Source organism: Bufo bufo, chromosome 1 (genome assembly GCF_905171765.1).
Source record: "Bufo bufo chromosome 1, aBufBuf1.1, whole genome shotgun sequence".
NCBI classification, from domain to species: domain Eukaryota; kingdom Metazoa; phylum Chordata; class Amphibia; order Anura; family Bufonidae; genus Bufo; species Bufo bufo.
Genome location: NC_053389.1, coordinates 498521330 through 498539185, shown reverse-complemented (window position 1 = coordinate 498539185; position 17856 = coordinate 498521330). Strand labels below are relative to the sequence as shown.

The 17856-nt window shown below is 48.3% G+C and overlaps 1 protein-coding gene across 2 annotated transcripts in view; it reads right to left on the bottom strand.

Moving 5' to 3' along the window:
* SCAF11 (SR-related CTD associated factor 11) overlaps positions 1-15722 on the bottom strand; it is a 114374-nt gene extending 98652 nt beyond the window's left edge. For both annotated transcript variants that reach the window (XM_040410600.1, XM_040410609.1), the window contains exon 1: positions 15479-15722. The gene's annotated coding sequence lies outside the window, so the exon portion shown is untranslated. The remainder of the gene's footprint in view (positions 1-15478) is intronic.
* Between the last annotated feature and the right edge of the window lie 2134 nt (positions 15723-17856).

Genomic DNA, 17856 nt, shown 5'->3' with positions numbered 1-17856 from the left:
CATCGGAACGCAATCGCAGTCAAAACTGACTGCAATTGCGTATCTACTCGCACGATTTTCCCTGATCGCAGACACAACGTATCTGGACACGCTCATCTGCAAGGGGCCTAAAAGTGCACCAGTTTTAGGAGACTCTGATCTCTAATGGCCATTGCCAGAACACTTAGCAGAGAACCAATGTATAACCTACTGTGTCCTACTGATTCAAGGAATTTTACTTTAAAGGGTTTCTACCACCACATTTTGACCTAATTAGCTGTCAGACACTAGCGATCTGCTAGAGTCTGCTTTACCTAACCATGCTATTGTAATTCCTTTCTCTGCAGCGGTTACCCTAAAAAAATTTGTTTTATTGGTATGCAAATGAGCCTCTAGGTGCTATGGGGGTGTCTTTTCAGCACCTAGAGACTCCGTCCACTCACCATTTCTGCCAAAATGTGGTGGTAGAAACCCTTTAAGTACTCTTCAACCCTTTTCCGACTGTCATACAGATACGGTGGAAGTCTGGTCTTTAAAAATGGCGCCAGCTTACAAGGGCCATAGCCCCTGGATTTCTGGTGGACACCCGGGGCTAATGTCTGCGATTGGCAATAATGCTGATCGAAGACATATAACCACACAGATGCTGTGGTAAATTGTGACCATGGCATCTAAAGCAACTTTCCCCGGGTGCGCTGTGCTCCAGGAGCCTGAAAGGCTTACTGGGCAGCTATCGGGGGAGCTGTTGGTTAGATGTAAATTTCCCATCTCTTTGACGAAACCAGAGCTCTTACAGCTATAGTTTAGTTCCTCACTTTCCCCATAATAAAAACAAAAATAATTATAGGCATCATGGAAGTAACTGGAAACAGACAGATGTAATCGCCACGGCAATAGAAGCCGGCCTGTATTGTCTGGTACAGGCACTACAAAAGAACCTTCAGAGGCCGAGAAGGGTTACCAACCCTACAAGAGGCGTTTGCCTGAATTATCAGCTTGCCTAGAACATAGCCCCTGGATAGGGGAACCAGGAAGGTCTGTCGTGTACAGCCTACGAGGGCGCACGTACCAGAGACACTGTGTAGGTGTCCCAGTTGCCAAGCACGGTGACGGCTGCGTTACCTGTGCGGTAATTACCTGTGCAGGCAGGGGAGCGCCATCCGAAAGAGGTCTCCCCCTCCGCTAGAGGGGCACCAAACCTGGGTAGGGTAGGTTCCACCGTGCACGTTTGTCTAGACCTCACAGAGGGATTCTGCATGGTGGAAGACCGCCTGATGCTCTGTTCCGAGGGAATTGGTGCAGAGGTGTCCCCAGAGGCAACTGACAGAGAAGGCTTTGTCATCAGCCTCAGGCCTGTCCTGGGAGACCCGAGGAGGGGTGGAAGCTAGTTGAGACCACCCAAGGAAGGTCCGTGGGTTACTCCTTGCGTGACCCTGTATTTGAGCGTGAGCGTGGCCCATCTGCAGGGAGGACCCTGGGGAGGGGGTGGGGGGGGGGGAGAGAGGAGGACACCGCAATTTGTAGGTAGCGCTCCAGCGACTCCACCAGTGATTGGGAGAGTCAGGCAAGGTTCCCATGGTTCGACAGGGTGGGAGCCCATTAGGGGGGACCTACACAAAAGGGTGGGAGAGGAGGACAAGCCGACCACATGGAAACCTCCGTAGGGAGGCAGGGAGAAGAGGCCCTCAGAGCAGCAGGGCTGTCCTATCTGTCCCCGGATGCCACGTTCCCAAGAGGTGCTGCAGCAGCTATAGAACAGGTGCAGGGCTGCAGGAGAACGCGGCAATTGAGAGGGGGGGGGGGGGGGGGGAGCCTGCAGAGCAAATCAGCCAGAGGCTGCCTACCAGACCCCAGGAGCTGTGCAGCACGGCCCATGCAGGATAGCAGAAGATGGCGACCCAGTGTCAGAAAAGAAGCCAACAGCCGGAGGAAGAACCGCCCCTCTGAGAAGAGCAGGGAACCTGGAGCTGGAAAAGGCAGGCAGGAGAGGCCCCTCCCAGGCTCCCCCCACGGAGGGGAGGTGACTGAGCAAGCCCGGGAAGCCAGAAAGTGGGCGGGGAGTTGCGGCCTAGTTGGCCCGAAAAGCTGGGACCTCGATTAGTGGAGCGCAGCCGGGAACGAACGGCTGCGATCGTGAAAGTGCTCCGGAGCTGCCGCGACGAACGGGGGCCAGGTGGGGGAGAAAACTGGAGAAGCGACCCCCAGAGGAGAAAAAACGGAAGGCCTATGCAGGTATCTGGGAAGAGAGGAGAGGGGGGGAACATGCCCAGGCCCGGGGAGGAGGATGGGAGACCCTAATCTAAAGGAACATACTCACCCTCAGACGTCTTCAGGCGCAGCAATAACCACCCCCTCGGCGGACTCAACACGGGAACCGTGGGACAGCCGGAATTCCACTGCAGAAGCAGATTTGGGGACTGGGTGGCTGCCAGGTACCCTAGTACGCGCCCGCAGGGGGGCAACTAAAGTGGAACATGATGGAGCCACCCCTGCAGCAGGCCGGAAACTGCAGAGAAGAGAAAAAAAAAAAAAAAGATTGAAGAAAAAATAATAAAAAAGTAGCAGGATGACCTGCACAAAAAGGGCAGGTCAGGTCTGCCTCCTACGGACACTAGAACAAGACTGATCTGCCTAGTGTCTGTGGAGAGGGTATAGCCCAACGGGGAGGAGCCAACACTTTTATGTCTAGTGTCACCTCCTAGTGGTAGTTGGACATATACCCATGGTGCTGTGTCCCCCAATGCCATGCACGAGAAAACAACATTGCTTACCGGTAATTGTTTTTCTCGATACCCATGACGGCACCCCATGCGACCAGGGACCTCCCATCCGGGACAGGAAACCTGAGAAGATAAAAGGTTCACACCCCCACCAAGCACCAGTGATAGTAATAAACAGTACTCCGGAGGTGAATACACGTAAGAAAAATAGAGAGAGAGAGATCCAATACGGTACATTATATCTCTTCAATACTTGAGAGAGAACTCTCAGAAACCAATAAGGAAGTAGCGGGCTACTCCGCATATAATCTAATAAAGGACAACTAAAGGCTTTTTAGTTTTTTTTAAATATACTTCTATTATAGGGAAGGGAAAATTTCGGGGGTGCCGTCATGGGTATCGAGAAAAACAATTACCGGTAAGCAATGTTGTTTTCCCCTCACCCATGACGGCACCCCATGCGAGATAGACTATTAATGAGAAATTAGGGGGGGGACAACCGCCTGAAGCACCTTCCTACCAAAGGCGGAATCCGCATGAAGATGGAGCCTGTAATGTTTTAAAAAGGTATGTTGAGAGCTCCAAGTTGCTGCTCTACAAATTTGGGCCAGGGAGGCATCCGCCTTCTCGGCCCAGGACGTAGCTACCGCTCGAGTGGAGTGGGCTCCAAACCCTGAAGGGGGAGAGAGACCCTGCGCTGAATAGGCCTCGGAAATGGCCCTTTTAACCCATCTGGCAATAACCGCCGTGGACACTTTCCGCCCCTTATTTCTACCCCAAAACTGAATAAGGAGGTTTTCATCCAACCTCCAGGCCGAGGTAGACTCTAAATAAGCAAGCAGACATCTTCTGACATCTAGGCAATGATACTCCCTTTCTAAACTATTAGAGGGATTAGGGCAAAAAGATGGAAGGACAACATCCTGACTTCTATGGAAGTCCGAAACCACCTTTGGCTGGAAGGACGGGAGAGGCCTAATGATAACTTTGTCATCCAAGACCTGGGTATAAGGAGGAAAAGCCGAGAAAGCCTGAATCTCTGAGATCCTCCTAGCTGAAGTAATGGCCAGTAAAAAGGACATCTTAAATGAGAGCATATTCAATGGCAAATCTGACAGGGGCTCAAAAGGTTTCTGTGACAGGGCCGTCAAGACCGTGTTTAGGTCCCAAGGAGGGGACAAGGGTCTTATCGAAGGGCGGATTCTGGAGGCTGCCGACAGAAACCTTTTAACCCAAGGATGCAGGGCCAGCTGGGAATCGAAGAAGTAACTCAAGGCTGCCACATGTACTCTTAGGGTGGAAGCCCTAAGCCCCTTATCCAAGCCAGCTTGTAAAAAATCTAGAACCCTAGAGACATCTGGAGGAGAAAAGGGGTCAGGACTGATCCCTAAAAAGGAGGAAAAGACGAAAAAAGGGGGGGCGTTGAGGAGCTGGAAAACCCTTCTTCTTATCTGAGGCTTTTTCAAGTATATCATCAAGGGAAGACCCAAAGAGCCTGTCACCCTCACAGGGGATAGCGCATAACCTAGCCTTAGAACCCTGATCCGCCTTCCAGGACTTCAGCCAAATAGCTCTTCTAGCTGCATTGGATAAGGCGGAAGATCTGGCTGAAAACCTAACTATATCTGTGGAGGCATCGGCTAAAAAATCAACAGCCTTAAAAAAGGTGGGAAGAGAGGCCAGAACTTCTTCTCTTGGTTTCTTCTCACTGAGATGCTGTTCCAGCTGTTCCAGCCAGATATGTAGTGACCTAGAGACCCATGACGCTGCAACCGCCGGCCTCAAGCAGGTAGAGGATGATTCCCAGGTCTTCTTCAAATAAAAATCCGCTTTTTTATCCAGAGGATCGGATAAGTTACCCAGGTCATCGAACGGAAGAGCAGACTTCTTGGCAATCTTTGCCACCGGAGCATCAACAATAGGGGCCTTGTCCCAACAGGCTGCTACCTTTTCATCAAAGGGATATTTCCTTTTGACAGAGCTTGGAATAAAAAATTTCCTATCAGGATTCTTCCATTCCTTTTTAATTAATGCCTGCACATTTTCATGAACGGAAAAAACTCTCTGCTTTCTGGGACCTAACCCCTGAAAGGCAACGTCTGCAGTTGATTTAGGCTGTTTCACCTCTTCTAATTGCATCGTCGCTCTGACCGCTTTAAGGAGGTTTTGGGTATCCTCAGGCGAGAAAAGGGATCCCCCTGTTTCTTCTTCTGCTGATGAAGTATTATCATCAGAGAGTAACTGGCCTGCTTCTCTTTCCTCCGCGTCAGAGCGGTCTATATCCGAACCCCTCACATCCGGAGATCTTCCCGGAGACTGCGGGCGATTCGTAGTTAAGGATTTAAGGGATGCTTTCACTTCAGATCTTATTAAAGATCGCATATTCCTGGAAAGACTCCGTGACTCCTCTGCCACCAATTTATCAATACATGGGGTGCATAACGGCTTAGAATAGGAGGAAGCTAGGGGGGTCTTACATCCTGCACACTCCTTATGCTTCGTCTTTGAGGCCGCTTTTTTGGGGGGCTTTGCCACCTACACAAATAAGCAGATAACACCTCATTAATAAAGAAGGATATATCTCACCAGCCTTCTTTAGCCCCCACTCCTCAGGACTGGTACCGGACTCACGGGCCTTGAGGGTTCCAGGGGTTCGGCGCGTCCGTCTGTAGGCTCCGACATCTTGCTGACCGCAAAGAGCCTCTTCAGCACCACACTGTGTGCCACATCAGCCGGCTGGGTTCCCCCCCTCTGCCCCATTTATATTTTAAAAGACGCGCCAGGGCACACATCGGCGTTCAACCCGACTTCCGGGTTAAGCCCCGCCCCCCCGCGTCGGGGCGTGCGCATGCGCAGACGCCCCTTCCGACGCCGACAGGAAGACAGGCAACCCGGGAGCAAGGAGAGAAGCCGCCTGAACACGGCCACGGCGGCTTCCTCAGGCCAGCGCCGGAATGTGGGGGAAGAGGCCCAGACTGTAGGCAGCAGCCCCGGAGAGCTTGACGCCACCTGGGGGAGGCCACCCACCGGATAAGAACCTGGGCCTCCCCCCGGCTGTAGGTAAGAACCAACGTGAACCAACATGAGCTTCCCAGAGACTTCCCATCCAGAGGACAGGAAACCTGAACTGGTGCTTGGTGGGGGTGTGAACCTTTTATCTTCTCAGGTTTCCTGTCCCGGATGGGAGGTCCCTGGTCGCATAGGGTGCCGTCAGGGTGAGGGGAAAATGCTTATTCTCTGCCACATCAGAAAGGTATATGATGTAAATTGCAGTGAAGGAAATCTTCTTACTGGTGGATTTAGTCGAGTTATCTCCTTCCTTCTGGTCCTCAGCTCTGTCATGTGACTGATACACCATGTGTGTGGACAGGAAGTCTGTTCTCTATTCACACCTAGGAGACGGACGTCCAAGCTGTCACAGGAGTGATAAGAGACACAGACTTCCTGTCCAGGATGCTTTGTCAGTTGCATCCCTTTCTTCCCAGAATTGCAGAGGAGAATGTATAGTCTATAAGGCTCCTCACACAGACTTAGGCGCTTTCTCCCCAAGGAGAGATAGTACCCCCAAATCCTGACTTAAGCCTCTAAGGGCTCTTTCACACCTGCGTTCTTTTCTTCCGGCATAGAGTTCCGTCGTCGGGGCTCTATGCCGGAAGAATCCTGATCAGGATTATCCTAATGCATTCTGAATGGAGAGAAATCCGTTCAGGATGCATCAGGATGTCTTCAGTTCCGGAACGGAACGTTTTTTGGCCGGAGAAAATACCGCAGCATGATGCGCTTTTTGCTCCGGCCAAAAATCCGGAACACTTGCAGCAATGCCGGATCCGGAATTAATGCCCATTGAAAGGCATTGATCCGGATCCGGCCTTAAAGAGGACCTTTCACCGATTCTTACCCTATGAACTATACAGATATGTAGAGCGGCGCCCGGGGATCTCACTGCACTTACTATTATCCCCAGGCGCCGCTCCGTTCTCCCCTCCGGTATCTCCGCTCACTAAGTTATAGTAGGCGGAGATACCAGTCCCTAAGTTATGGTAGGCGGAGTCTGCCCTAGCGCTGGCCAATCGCAGCGCAGAGCTCACAGCCTGGGAAGTTATTTTCTCCCAGGCTGTGAGCTCTGCAATGCGATTGGCCAGCGCTAGGGCAGACTCCGCCTACCATAACTTAGGGAACGGAGATACCGGAGGACATAGCAGGAGAACGGAGCGGCGCCCGGGGATAATAGTAAGTGCAGAGAGATCCCCGGGCGCCGCTCCACATGTATGTATACTTAGTTCATAGGGTAAGAATCGGTGAAAGGTCCTCTAAGTTAAACGTTGTTTCGGCGCATTGCCGGAGCCGACATTTAGCTTTTTCTGAATGGTTACAATGGCTGCCGGGACGCTAAAGTCCTGGCAGCCATGGTAAAGTGGAGCGGGGAGCGGTATACTTACCGTCCGTGCGGCTCCCGGGGCGCTCTAGAGTGTTGTCAGGGCGCCCCAAGCGCATGGATCATGTGATCGCATTGGACACGTCATCCATGCGCATGGGGCGCTCTGACATCATTCTGGAGCACCCGGGGAGCCGCACGGACTGTAAGTATACCGCTCCCCCGCTCCTACTATGGCAACCAGGACTTTAATAGCGTCCTGGCTGCCATAGTAACACTGAAAGCATTTTGAAGACGGTTCCGTCTTCAAATGCTTTCAGTACACTTGCGTTTTTCCGGATCCGGAGTGTAATTCCGGCAAGTGGAGTACACGCCGGATCCGGACAACGCAAGTGTGAAAGAGCCCTAACCCAGTTAAGCCAGTACTCTGCTCTGATGAGGGCCAATCACGCTGAAACAGCTGTCTGCAGATGGGATGCTGGCTGATGGGAGTCATGTCTCAAGGCCTAGTTAGGCGGAGTTCATACTACAGTTATTTGGTCAGTTATTTCCATCAGTTATTGTGAGCCAAAACCAGGTGCGGGTACCGTAAAAAAAATTAAAATATATAAAAGGTGTCACAAAAGCCATTTTTGTCACCTTGCATCACAAAAAGTGTAATAGCAAGCGATCAAAAAGTCATATGCACCCTATAATAGTTCCAATCAAACTCATCTCATCACGAAAAAAATATAAATGAGCCCCTAAGCCTTCTAATGTCCCCCAAAAATAAAATGGCATTTCCAAAATGATCCAAACATAAAAGTAGACATATGGGGAATGTAAAGTAATAATTTTTGGAGGTATTACTATTATAAAAGTAGAGAAATTGAAATTTTTAAAAATAAAAAAATGTTTACTCAAATTTACCAGTGTCATGAAGTACAATATGTGACGAGAAAACAATCTCAGAATGGCCTGGATAAGTCAAAGGGTTTTATAGTTATTACCACATAAAGTGACATGGCAGATTTGCAAATAAAATGGCCTGGTCCTTAAGGAGAAATATGGCAAGGTCCTTAAAGGGGTTCTGCACTTTCATTTAACTGATGATCTATCGTAGTAAAAATGGAATGGGCACTCTTATACCTAGTTCACTAGGTAGGCAATGCGACTCAAGCAATATAGTAATGATATATTAATTTATTGATAGCGATAAATATATGCAGGTTTATATCAATATACAGTTGATGATGAAAACCTAATAGCTTAACCCTCTGGATAAATTGATAAAAACTCACATAAAATTAATAGATAAAATAAGCATAGATCTATCCACTGTTATAGCTAATGGAAGGCCAGAGGTCCAGTCCTGCGTTAATAGGACGGACACAATATAGTCCGTTACCTACAACAGTGGCTAACAGCAAATATACCTCCAGGGAAAATCTGTGAGTGAATGGATAGTCAAATAAATCAATAGATAATATGTGAAAAATCGACAATGCGTGATATAACACAGTGACTAAAAGTGGCAAGATATATTGAATCAACAATATGGTGTAAATAAATAAAATCGTGAATATATAAATAAATAATCTCTGGAGAATAAATCCAATTGCTGTCCCCCACTGGTAGTATTGTTCCAAAAAAGTGTCTCTATTTAATGAAAAACGTGTGGCCTGGCTCACTGCTTAATCCACACACTGGGCCTGGGCGTGGCTAAGCGCCATTCAAGTGAACAGAGCTTAGCCGTGCCCACGCTAGTTGATACTAGTCGTGACGTCAGTGGGCCGGCAGTAAACAGTGAGAAGGCCGCGGCGCTGCTGATTGGCGGGGGTCCCGGGTGTCGGACCCCCGCCGATCAGAAGCTGATGATCTATCCAGAGGATAGATCAGTTAAATGAAAGTGCAGAACCCCTTTAAGGGGTTAAACAGACGATTCATCTGAAGAAGCAGCGCCAATTTGGGGCAAACTGCTGCAGTTCTGCAAGGAGGTACACTACTACCACCCCACAGGCTCGGACTGGCCCAGAGGGGTACAGATTAATCCCCCTGTGGGCCCCTGAGCAAGGTGGGCCCCTAGTCTCCCAACCCCTGCACTAGTGGCACATAACACAGTAGACTTACTGCACTACATATGTATATTGAATGTACAGAACCTCAAACAACCCATGTTCATATAAAAACCTGATAGATTATTAAAGAAACTCCCCAGTTTATTATCATAGACACAATCTGATAGCTGAGATGACTTCTAGGTCTAGAGGAAAGCTACTAGCATCCTCTTTTCCCCAGGACCTACCTTCTCAATGTTTCTGCAGGGACCCCCATATTCAATCATCTGATAGCATCTTGCTGCTGTGTGAGCAGGTAATATTTGAATGCATCCGTACGGTGGGCCCCAAAAATAAATGTTACTGGTGGGCCCTAGGCGCCCCAGTCCGACACTGCTGCCCCATGTCAGCTTTGTGTAGTACCCATCTAAAACATTTGGAGAGGGATTTGATGTGGAAGTAGACATTACATTTGAGGCTGCTCATTATGCCTCTACTAGCCGTACAAGAGGATTTACGTACATTGTTCAGCGTTTGCGAACTTCCTGAGCCATTGTTTTACTACGTGCCCTCCCGGCAGACCTGTACTTTGTATCAGCGAGGCAGCAAGTTTACACACCCCTAGATCAGGACAGCCAGCGACGCCTCACGAGTCTGGGAAAACACTAGTCACCCTTTACACAGAAAGATTATTAGGAGAGCCTTCAGAAACAGCAGAGCTGACATGGTGCAGACAGGACTGTAGCAGACGGCAAATTTATAATGTGGGATAACTGTATCAGGTGCACAAGGGCAGACCACCGCTGCAGGATTACTCCAAAAAGCATCAATGTGATCAGCGTGGTCAGCAAATGTATAGAGATTCTGGTGATAGTTTATAATCTGCCACTACACATCTTAGGGAGGTGCTTTTAAGATTTTTCCCCATTTTGCATGATTCTGTCCCCATGTCAAGGAAGTGACCTGGAGTGTATGGCCAGCCTTAGGAGAGCAAGAAACTGAAAGAAGATATGTGCGCCCCAGCCAGAGGAGTCCAGTGACTTATTGTAGTGCCGAGTACTGACATATCCCGCAGTGCAGTAGAAACATTGGGGCAGATCAGGGGTGCACAATCGGCAGCCCTCGATACCATTCTGTGGGGCCCCCAACCAACTGGTAACAGACATATATGTCCATGTCTTATGGCTGCTCACATGCATCTTTCATGTATTCTCCCATTAGATGGGAGTACTAGAAGTGTAACCAGACATTAAAGGGGGTTGTCTCATCATAGACAATGGGGGCATATCGCTAGGATATGCCCCCATTGTCTTATAGGGACCCGCACCTATATCGAGAACGGAGCCCTGCACATGCGCAGCCTCCCTCCATTCATTTTCTATCGCTCGGCTATAGAACAATTATATAAAATGTAATTTCCGTACTAGTAGTTTTTATGTTTTACTACTTTTAACTCAGCCGCATTTTTGCATTTCCCGGTGTTCCCGGAGCCATAGCTTTTTTTAAATTTTCCATTCACATATCAGGGCTTGTTTTTTGCAGGACAAATTGTACTTTCTAATTTAACATTTCATATTATGTAGCGGTAAGGCCTCTTTCACACTTGCGTTGTTGGGATCCGGCATGCACTTCCGTTGCCGGAGGTGCCTGCCGGATCCGTAACAACGCAAGTGTACTGAAAGCATTTGAAGACGGAACCGTCTTCCAAATGCTTTCAGTGTTACTATGGCACCCAGGACGCTATTAAAGTCCTGGTTGCCATAGTAGGAGCGGGGAGCGGGGGAGCGGTATACTTACAGTCCGTGCGGCTCCCCGGGCGCTCCAGAATGACGTCAGAGCGCCCCATGCGCATGGATGACGTGATCCATGTGATCACGTGATCCATGCGCTTGGGGCGCCCTGACGTCACTCTGGAGCGCCCGGGGAGCCGCACGGACGGTAAGTATACTGCTCCCCCGCTCCCCGCTACACTTACCATGGCAAACAGGACTTTAGCGTCCCGGCAGCCATGGTAACCATTCAGAAAAAGCTAAATGTCGGATACGGCAATGCGCCGAAACGACGTTTAGCTTAAGGCCGGATCCGGATCAATGCCTTTCAATGGGCATTGATCCCGGATCCGGCCTTGCGGCAAGTCTTCAGGATTTTTGGCCGGAGCAAAAAGCGCAGCATGCTGCGGTATTTTCTCCGGCCAAAAAACGTTCCGTACCGGAACTGAAGACATCCTGATGCATCCTGAACGGATTACTCTCCATTCAGAATGCATTAGGATAATCCTGATCAGGATTCTTCCGGCATAGAGCCCCGACGACGGAACTCTATGCCGGAAGACAATAACGCAGGTGTGAAAGAGCCCTAAGCTGGAAAAAAAAAAATATATATATATATATCATACAATTCAGTCACACTTCTATAGTATTCCCTATGTGATAAACTGACCTGTTCCCTTCATTCTCCAGGTCAGTACAATTACAGTAATACCACACCATTTTTGCTTTAAGACAGGGGGAAAAAAGAAAAAAAAAGACAATGTAAGGGGTCTTTTTTTTTTTGGGTGATCTGTAGTTTTTTATGATACCATTTTGGCGTGTGTGTGTGATGTGTTTTGATTACATATTTTTTTGGGGGGTGTGGGGGTTGGAAAAGCAATAAAAAAAATGGCAAATCGACCATTTAGATTGTTCTCCATTCTGGCATTCACCGCACGGGAATAATACGTTTGTATTTTAATAGTTTGGGCATTTTGGGACATGGCGATGCCTATCTTTTTTTATGGTTTCTTTTTATTTTAAATTATGGGAAAGGGTGATGATTGAAAAAATGTTTATATTAAATTTTTTAAGTCACCTAAGGCTCCATTCACAGCACCCCTATAGAAATGCCTATTCTTGTCCAAGCTGCAGACAAGAATAGGACATGTTCTATCTTTTGCGGAGCTGCGGACCCGAAGATCGGGGCCAAGCTGCGGACAAGAATAGGACATGTTCTATCTTTTGCGGAGCTGCGGACCCAAAGATCGGGGCCAAGCTGCGGACAAGAATAGGACATGTTCTATCTTTTGCGGAGCTGCGGACCCAAAGATCGGGGCCAAGCTGCGGACAAGAATAGGACATGTTCTATCTTTTGCGGAGCTGCGGACCCAAAGATCGGGGCCAAGCTGCGGACAAGAATAGGACATGTTCTATCTTTTGCAGAGCTGCGGACCCGAAGATCGGGGCCAAGCTGCGGACAAGAATAGGACATGTTCTATCTTTTGCGGACGCGAAGATCGGGGCCGCGCTCCGCAAATGCGGACAGCACACTGTGTGCTGTCCGCATCCATTCCGTCCCCATAGAAAATGAATGGGTACACACCCGTTCCGCAAAATTGCGGAACAGATGCGGACCCATTTGCGGACGTGTGAATGGAGCCTTAGGTGACTAAAAAGCAATCACAGCTATGCAAGTGTGCATGCTGAGGGTTTCCTAACACCTGGAGTGAAGGAGGCTGCCGCTCCCTGAACTGCAGCTTTAGGCCCCATTCACACGTCCGCAATTTCTTTCCGCATTTTGCAGAACGGAATTGCGGACCCATTCATTTCTATGGGGCCGCACTGCCACCCGGATCTATATATCATGTCCAATTCCTGTCCGGGACATGAATAAGCATATTCTATTAGTGCCGGTGATGTGCGGTCCCCAAAATGCGGAACGCACATTGCCGGGTGTGTTTTACGGATCTGTAAAACACGCTACGGACGGGTGAATGGAGCTTTAGCCCTGCTTTCTTCAGAGAGAACACTGCTTTCAGAAACAACCATCGGCTTTAAGCGCTGCCAGGTTTTTCCATACTCAGATGCCATGGTCACATTTGATCACGGCATCTGAGGAGTTAAACGTCCGCGATTGGCGTTATAAACATTTAGTGTTGAGCGAATTTGTGTTTTAAGGTCGGCGTCCAAAGTTCAAGTTTGGGATATCAAAGAATCCTGTTATGGACTCCTCTACCACGGACCATAGCGGAATTTGGAATCCGTAACGGGATTTTTCGATAACCTGAACTTTGGACGCCGAACCTAAAACACAAGTTCACTCAACACCACAGACATTAGCTTAGGGTGTGTGTTGTGTGAAACTGTTCCAGCAGACACAAACCACCGCGTGTCCGACTGATTCTCCGTGTGTCTGCCCGAATGCGTACGGATCTCCATTATATTTAATGGGGCCGGCGGACATTCTGTTGGCATCCGGCAGTGCCGGACCCGGTGAATTCTCTTCTGGAACAGCCTGACGGAATTCACAATGGAGGTCTGAAAACAGCCTATGGAAATAACCTTTGATAAATTTTTAGTTTTTTGTATCACCATATTCTGACACTGTCGGTTTTATTGGTACCGTTTTGAGGTAAAAATGACTTATTCAATTTTTCTCTGGGGGATAGGTAATAAAAAAAAAAAAAACACAGATTGGGGCAATATCATTACAGGATAAATACTTTCAGATTTTAATATTTCAGACATTTTCAGATGTGTAGATACTAATTGTGTATTTTTATAGGTAAAATTGTGAAACCGGGTAATTTGATCTTTTATTTTAAAGAACATTTTTTTTACTTTTTAAGTCCCTGTAAGGGAAGTCGAATATGAGATCATTTATACCATAGGTTGCAATAGTATACTACTATAGGATTTTTACAGGCTTCCTATTAAAGGGGTTTTCCAGGCTTTAAGTATTGATGACCTATCCCCAGGATAGGTGATCAATATCAGATTGACGGGGGTCCGACACCCCCCACCGGTCAGCTGTATGCAGAGACTGTGCATGCAGTGCGCACGTGCCGTGTCTCCTCCCGTCAGCTGCCGTCTATGGTCGGCGGGGGTGCTGGGTGTCGGACCTCCACCGATCGGACAGTGATGACCTATCCTTTAAGTTCTGCTGCTATGGTAGGACTGGGAGCCTTCACAAGCCCCAGGCTGCCAATTGCTTTGCTCATTCATCAGGTGATCAGTAGCACACCTAGGCCTCATGCACACGACCGTTGTTTTGGTCCGCATCCGAGCCCCAGTATTTGCGGCTCGGATGCGGACCCATTCACTTCAATGGAGCCGCAAAAGATGCGGACAGCACTCTGTGTGCTGTCCGCATCCGTTCCGTGGTCTGCAAAAAAAAAAATATATATATATATATATATATATATATATATATATATAACCTGTCCTATTCTTGTCCGTTTTGCATAGGTAGTTATATCAATGACCGTCCGTGCCGTTCTGCAAATTGCGGAACTCACACAGACGGCATCCGTGTTTTGCAGATCCACAACTTACAGACCGCAAAAACACACAACGGTCGTGTGCATGAGGCCTTAATGGGGTTGTTCACCCCTGGGGGACTTTTGGGAGGATATCATACTTACCGGATGGATGATGCCAGGTTCCTGCTCCTTTGCATGGCGTGCGCCACTGCAGATCTCCGGTCACTACACATTTATATCATGTGGCCACTGCAGTTACTGACTGGCTGCAGAGGTCAAGTGTCCCCCCATGCTCTGTGTGATGCATGGAGGAAGTGTCACTGCTGCAGCCAGTCATTGGCTGCAGTGGCCACGTGACCCACATCAAAAAGGATGTTGATATGAGGAGAACAGAGAGCTGAAGCAGTAGAGATCAGGCATGATTTTCTCCACAGGTCAGGCCGCTCTGTTGGGTCTGGCAGAAAGCCCCTAGGGGGGGGTGAACAACCCCTTTAAGGTCCTTTTACTGGGACCTGGCCAATTATCGGGGGATGAGTGTTTGTAGATAACTGGCCTGTGTAAGGGCACCAACAATCACCAGTGACGCTCTATGGGGATCGCTACTCCCCATCCAAAGGAGATACTGTAGCATGTAAAAGCAGCTCTCACCTTGATCGGGCAATTATCAGGACCAGGTTCAATCCCGATAATGTCCCTGTGTAAAAAAAAAATATATATATATATATATATATATATAAATTCACAGGGCAGTTATTAGGTACAAGCATTCGTTCCCAATAATCTGCCTCCGTAATGGGGGAAAAAAATATTTGACAGACAGGCTCATGTGGCTGGCCAATAAAAACAAAAAAAACAACACATCAGTTGAAAGAAATTCAGTAGGTCAGATTTCCTGCAAGTGTCTAGGCAACTAGCAGATCGCCCATTCATCTGCATTAGTAGCCATTACTCGTGATGCAGGCTCCTGTCACTACCATTGATCAGCCGCGTCAGCTGTGTGAACAGCGCTCAGCACACAATGAGACCGCAGGGCAGACCGCACCTGCACGCATGGTCTCGTGGAGGCCACGCCAGGCCAGAGGCACGCACAGCTGCGGCACCCATCCCCACACCGAGCAGGCCGCACACAACTCACCAGCGAGGGCAGCCCGTCCCGGCCGCCGCGTGCTGCGCTATCAGGGCCGCTGCCTTCCGTGTGTCAGTGCGCGGCAGCCGCACACCTCATCGATAGCGTCGGAAGACTTGGTTTTAGGCGGAATTCACATGGGCCACATGCCAGTCCTAACGTAGTATGGGAAGCCTGAGCGACACAACCGCACGGCGGCGCTCGACGGCCTGATTCACAGCACAAAAACAGCCCCCGCCATCTTGGTTGCCAATGAGGGGGACAATTCTGCTTCACACAGCCAATCAGCTGCCACCATCTACACGACGTAGAATGATTGACAGCAAGAACCCGCCAAAGGAGGCGGGACAAACTGAAGAAAGTCATTGACGTCGCCTTCCGGAAAATCCGACGACGGGGGCTGGAGTGGGTCATTCCATTTCTCTAGGTTTTTTTGTTTTCCTTGCATTTATACAGTGTTCATATTCCGTAGGTTCGCCTCCTGCTGGTCACAAGAAGAATAACAACCATGCTAATAGAATGTTTCCAGCTGGAGGAATAGAACTGTGTTGGTGCGTTTATAATATTCTAGTAAATGGATTCCAAACAGAACTTAATTTAATTTAATTGTTTTATGCACACATTTATGTAAAAATATCAACATTTAAAAACAGAAAATATCCCATTGTATTGGAAGGAAATGTATAGCGAACCAACGAATAACAGGGTAACATTTTTTTCAGTTTAAAGGGGGTGTCCACTTTCTGGCTACTGTTGACCACTGTGTATGCTAAATAATTATACAGCACTTATTAATATAGCCTTGAATTTCTGTGCCATTTTCTATATTTCATAAGGTATGCCCCATTGTTTGCCAGTCTTGTGCTGTCCACACAGAGGTCTTGTCCATAAAATGGCTGCTGATGGAGGGTCATGTGACCAGAAAAAAAAATCAGCTCCATGTGATGTCTCCTCCATCCAAATATACTGCACCTGCATTTGTTCAGGTGGGAGTTTAGTGTAGGTGCAGTGTGTTAGAATGGAGGAGGCCAAGTCATGTGTCTGGTCACATGACCCTCCATCAGCGGCCATCTTATGGACACGACCTCTATGACTTATAGCAAACGGCACACAATATCAACAAAGGCTATATTAGTAAGTGTCATATAGTCATCTTTTATACACATTGGTCACAAGTAGCCAGAAAGTGGCCAACCCCTTTAAGCGTAGGGAAATGCACCTGACACCTTGATATTTCTGTTAACCTCTTTACTATTCCAGCCTGCCAGAGATATTTAAAGGGTTGTTCCAAGTTACAGACTTTTCCCCTATCCTCAAGATAAGTATAAGAAAGGGGGAAGCGTGTCTCCCATATAAACGGAGCGCCAGATTAAGCACACACATGCAGTGACCCGCTTGTTCACTGTTAAATGGTTAAATGGGTTTTCCGATACTTTAACCCTTTCGTTACCAGCTCCGTGCATGTATGGCGCTGGAGCGATAGGCAAACATGGCGCCTGCTCGCAAATGCAGCAGGCGTCATAGCAGGCAGCTCTCTGCTGTTTCAAACAGCAGAGACCTGCTGCTAACTACTAGGATAGTTCATCAGTATCTGATTGGTGGGGGTCTGAAACCAGGGATGCCCACCGATCAGCTGTTTGAGAAGGCAGCAGTGCTTGCAGTAGCGCCGCAGCCTTCTCTCAGCTTTTCCTAGGCCAGTGACGACATAGTCATCGATCATGTGGCCTAGGCACAGCTCCATTCAAGTGAATGGGGCTGAGCGTGATACCAAGCACAGCCACTATCAAATGTACCGCGCTCGGCTTGGTAAGCTGCTAGAAGGCTGCGGCACTTTGAGCGCCAATGCCTTCTCAAACAGCTGATCGGTGGGGGTCCTGGGTGTTGGACCCCCACCATTCAGATAGTGTTGACCTAGGATAGGTTCTCATTATTTAAGTCTTGGAAAACCTTTTAATACAAAGTTCATTGCTAAAGTGTTTGAAACATTCATTGTGCTACTGACTATGATCTATGCACCATGTAACCCAAAAAGGCTATGTATAGGTAAGAAACAGTTAACGGGCGGTTTATTTGTTTTGGTTGCCTGGTTATCAGCTGGTCCCATTTCCCCTGGTTAGTAGAGAATGTGCAAGCCAGCAAGCTAGACTGAAGACTGGTTCGGTGTGTGTGCCTGACAAGTAGGCCAAGGCAAACCGTACTCCAGAAAAACACTGTTCCTGTTAAAGCTGCCAGAAAGAGGATTAACCTCTGAGACAAAAAAAAAAAAGCATTGATTTATTGCAGATGGTAGAGGACTATGGAGGTCATGTTTGGACTGATTCAGTAAAGGTAATGCACTCATCCAGCTTCTGAAACAGACTGGCCAACAGATCCAGAACTTCACCTCC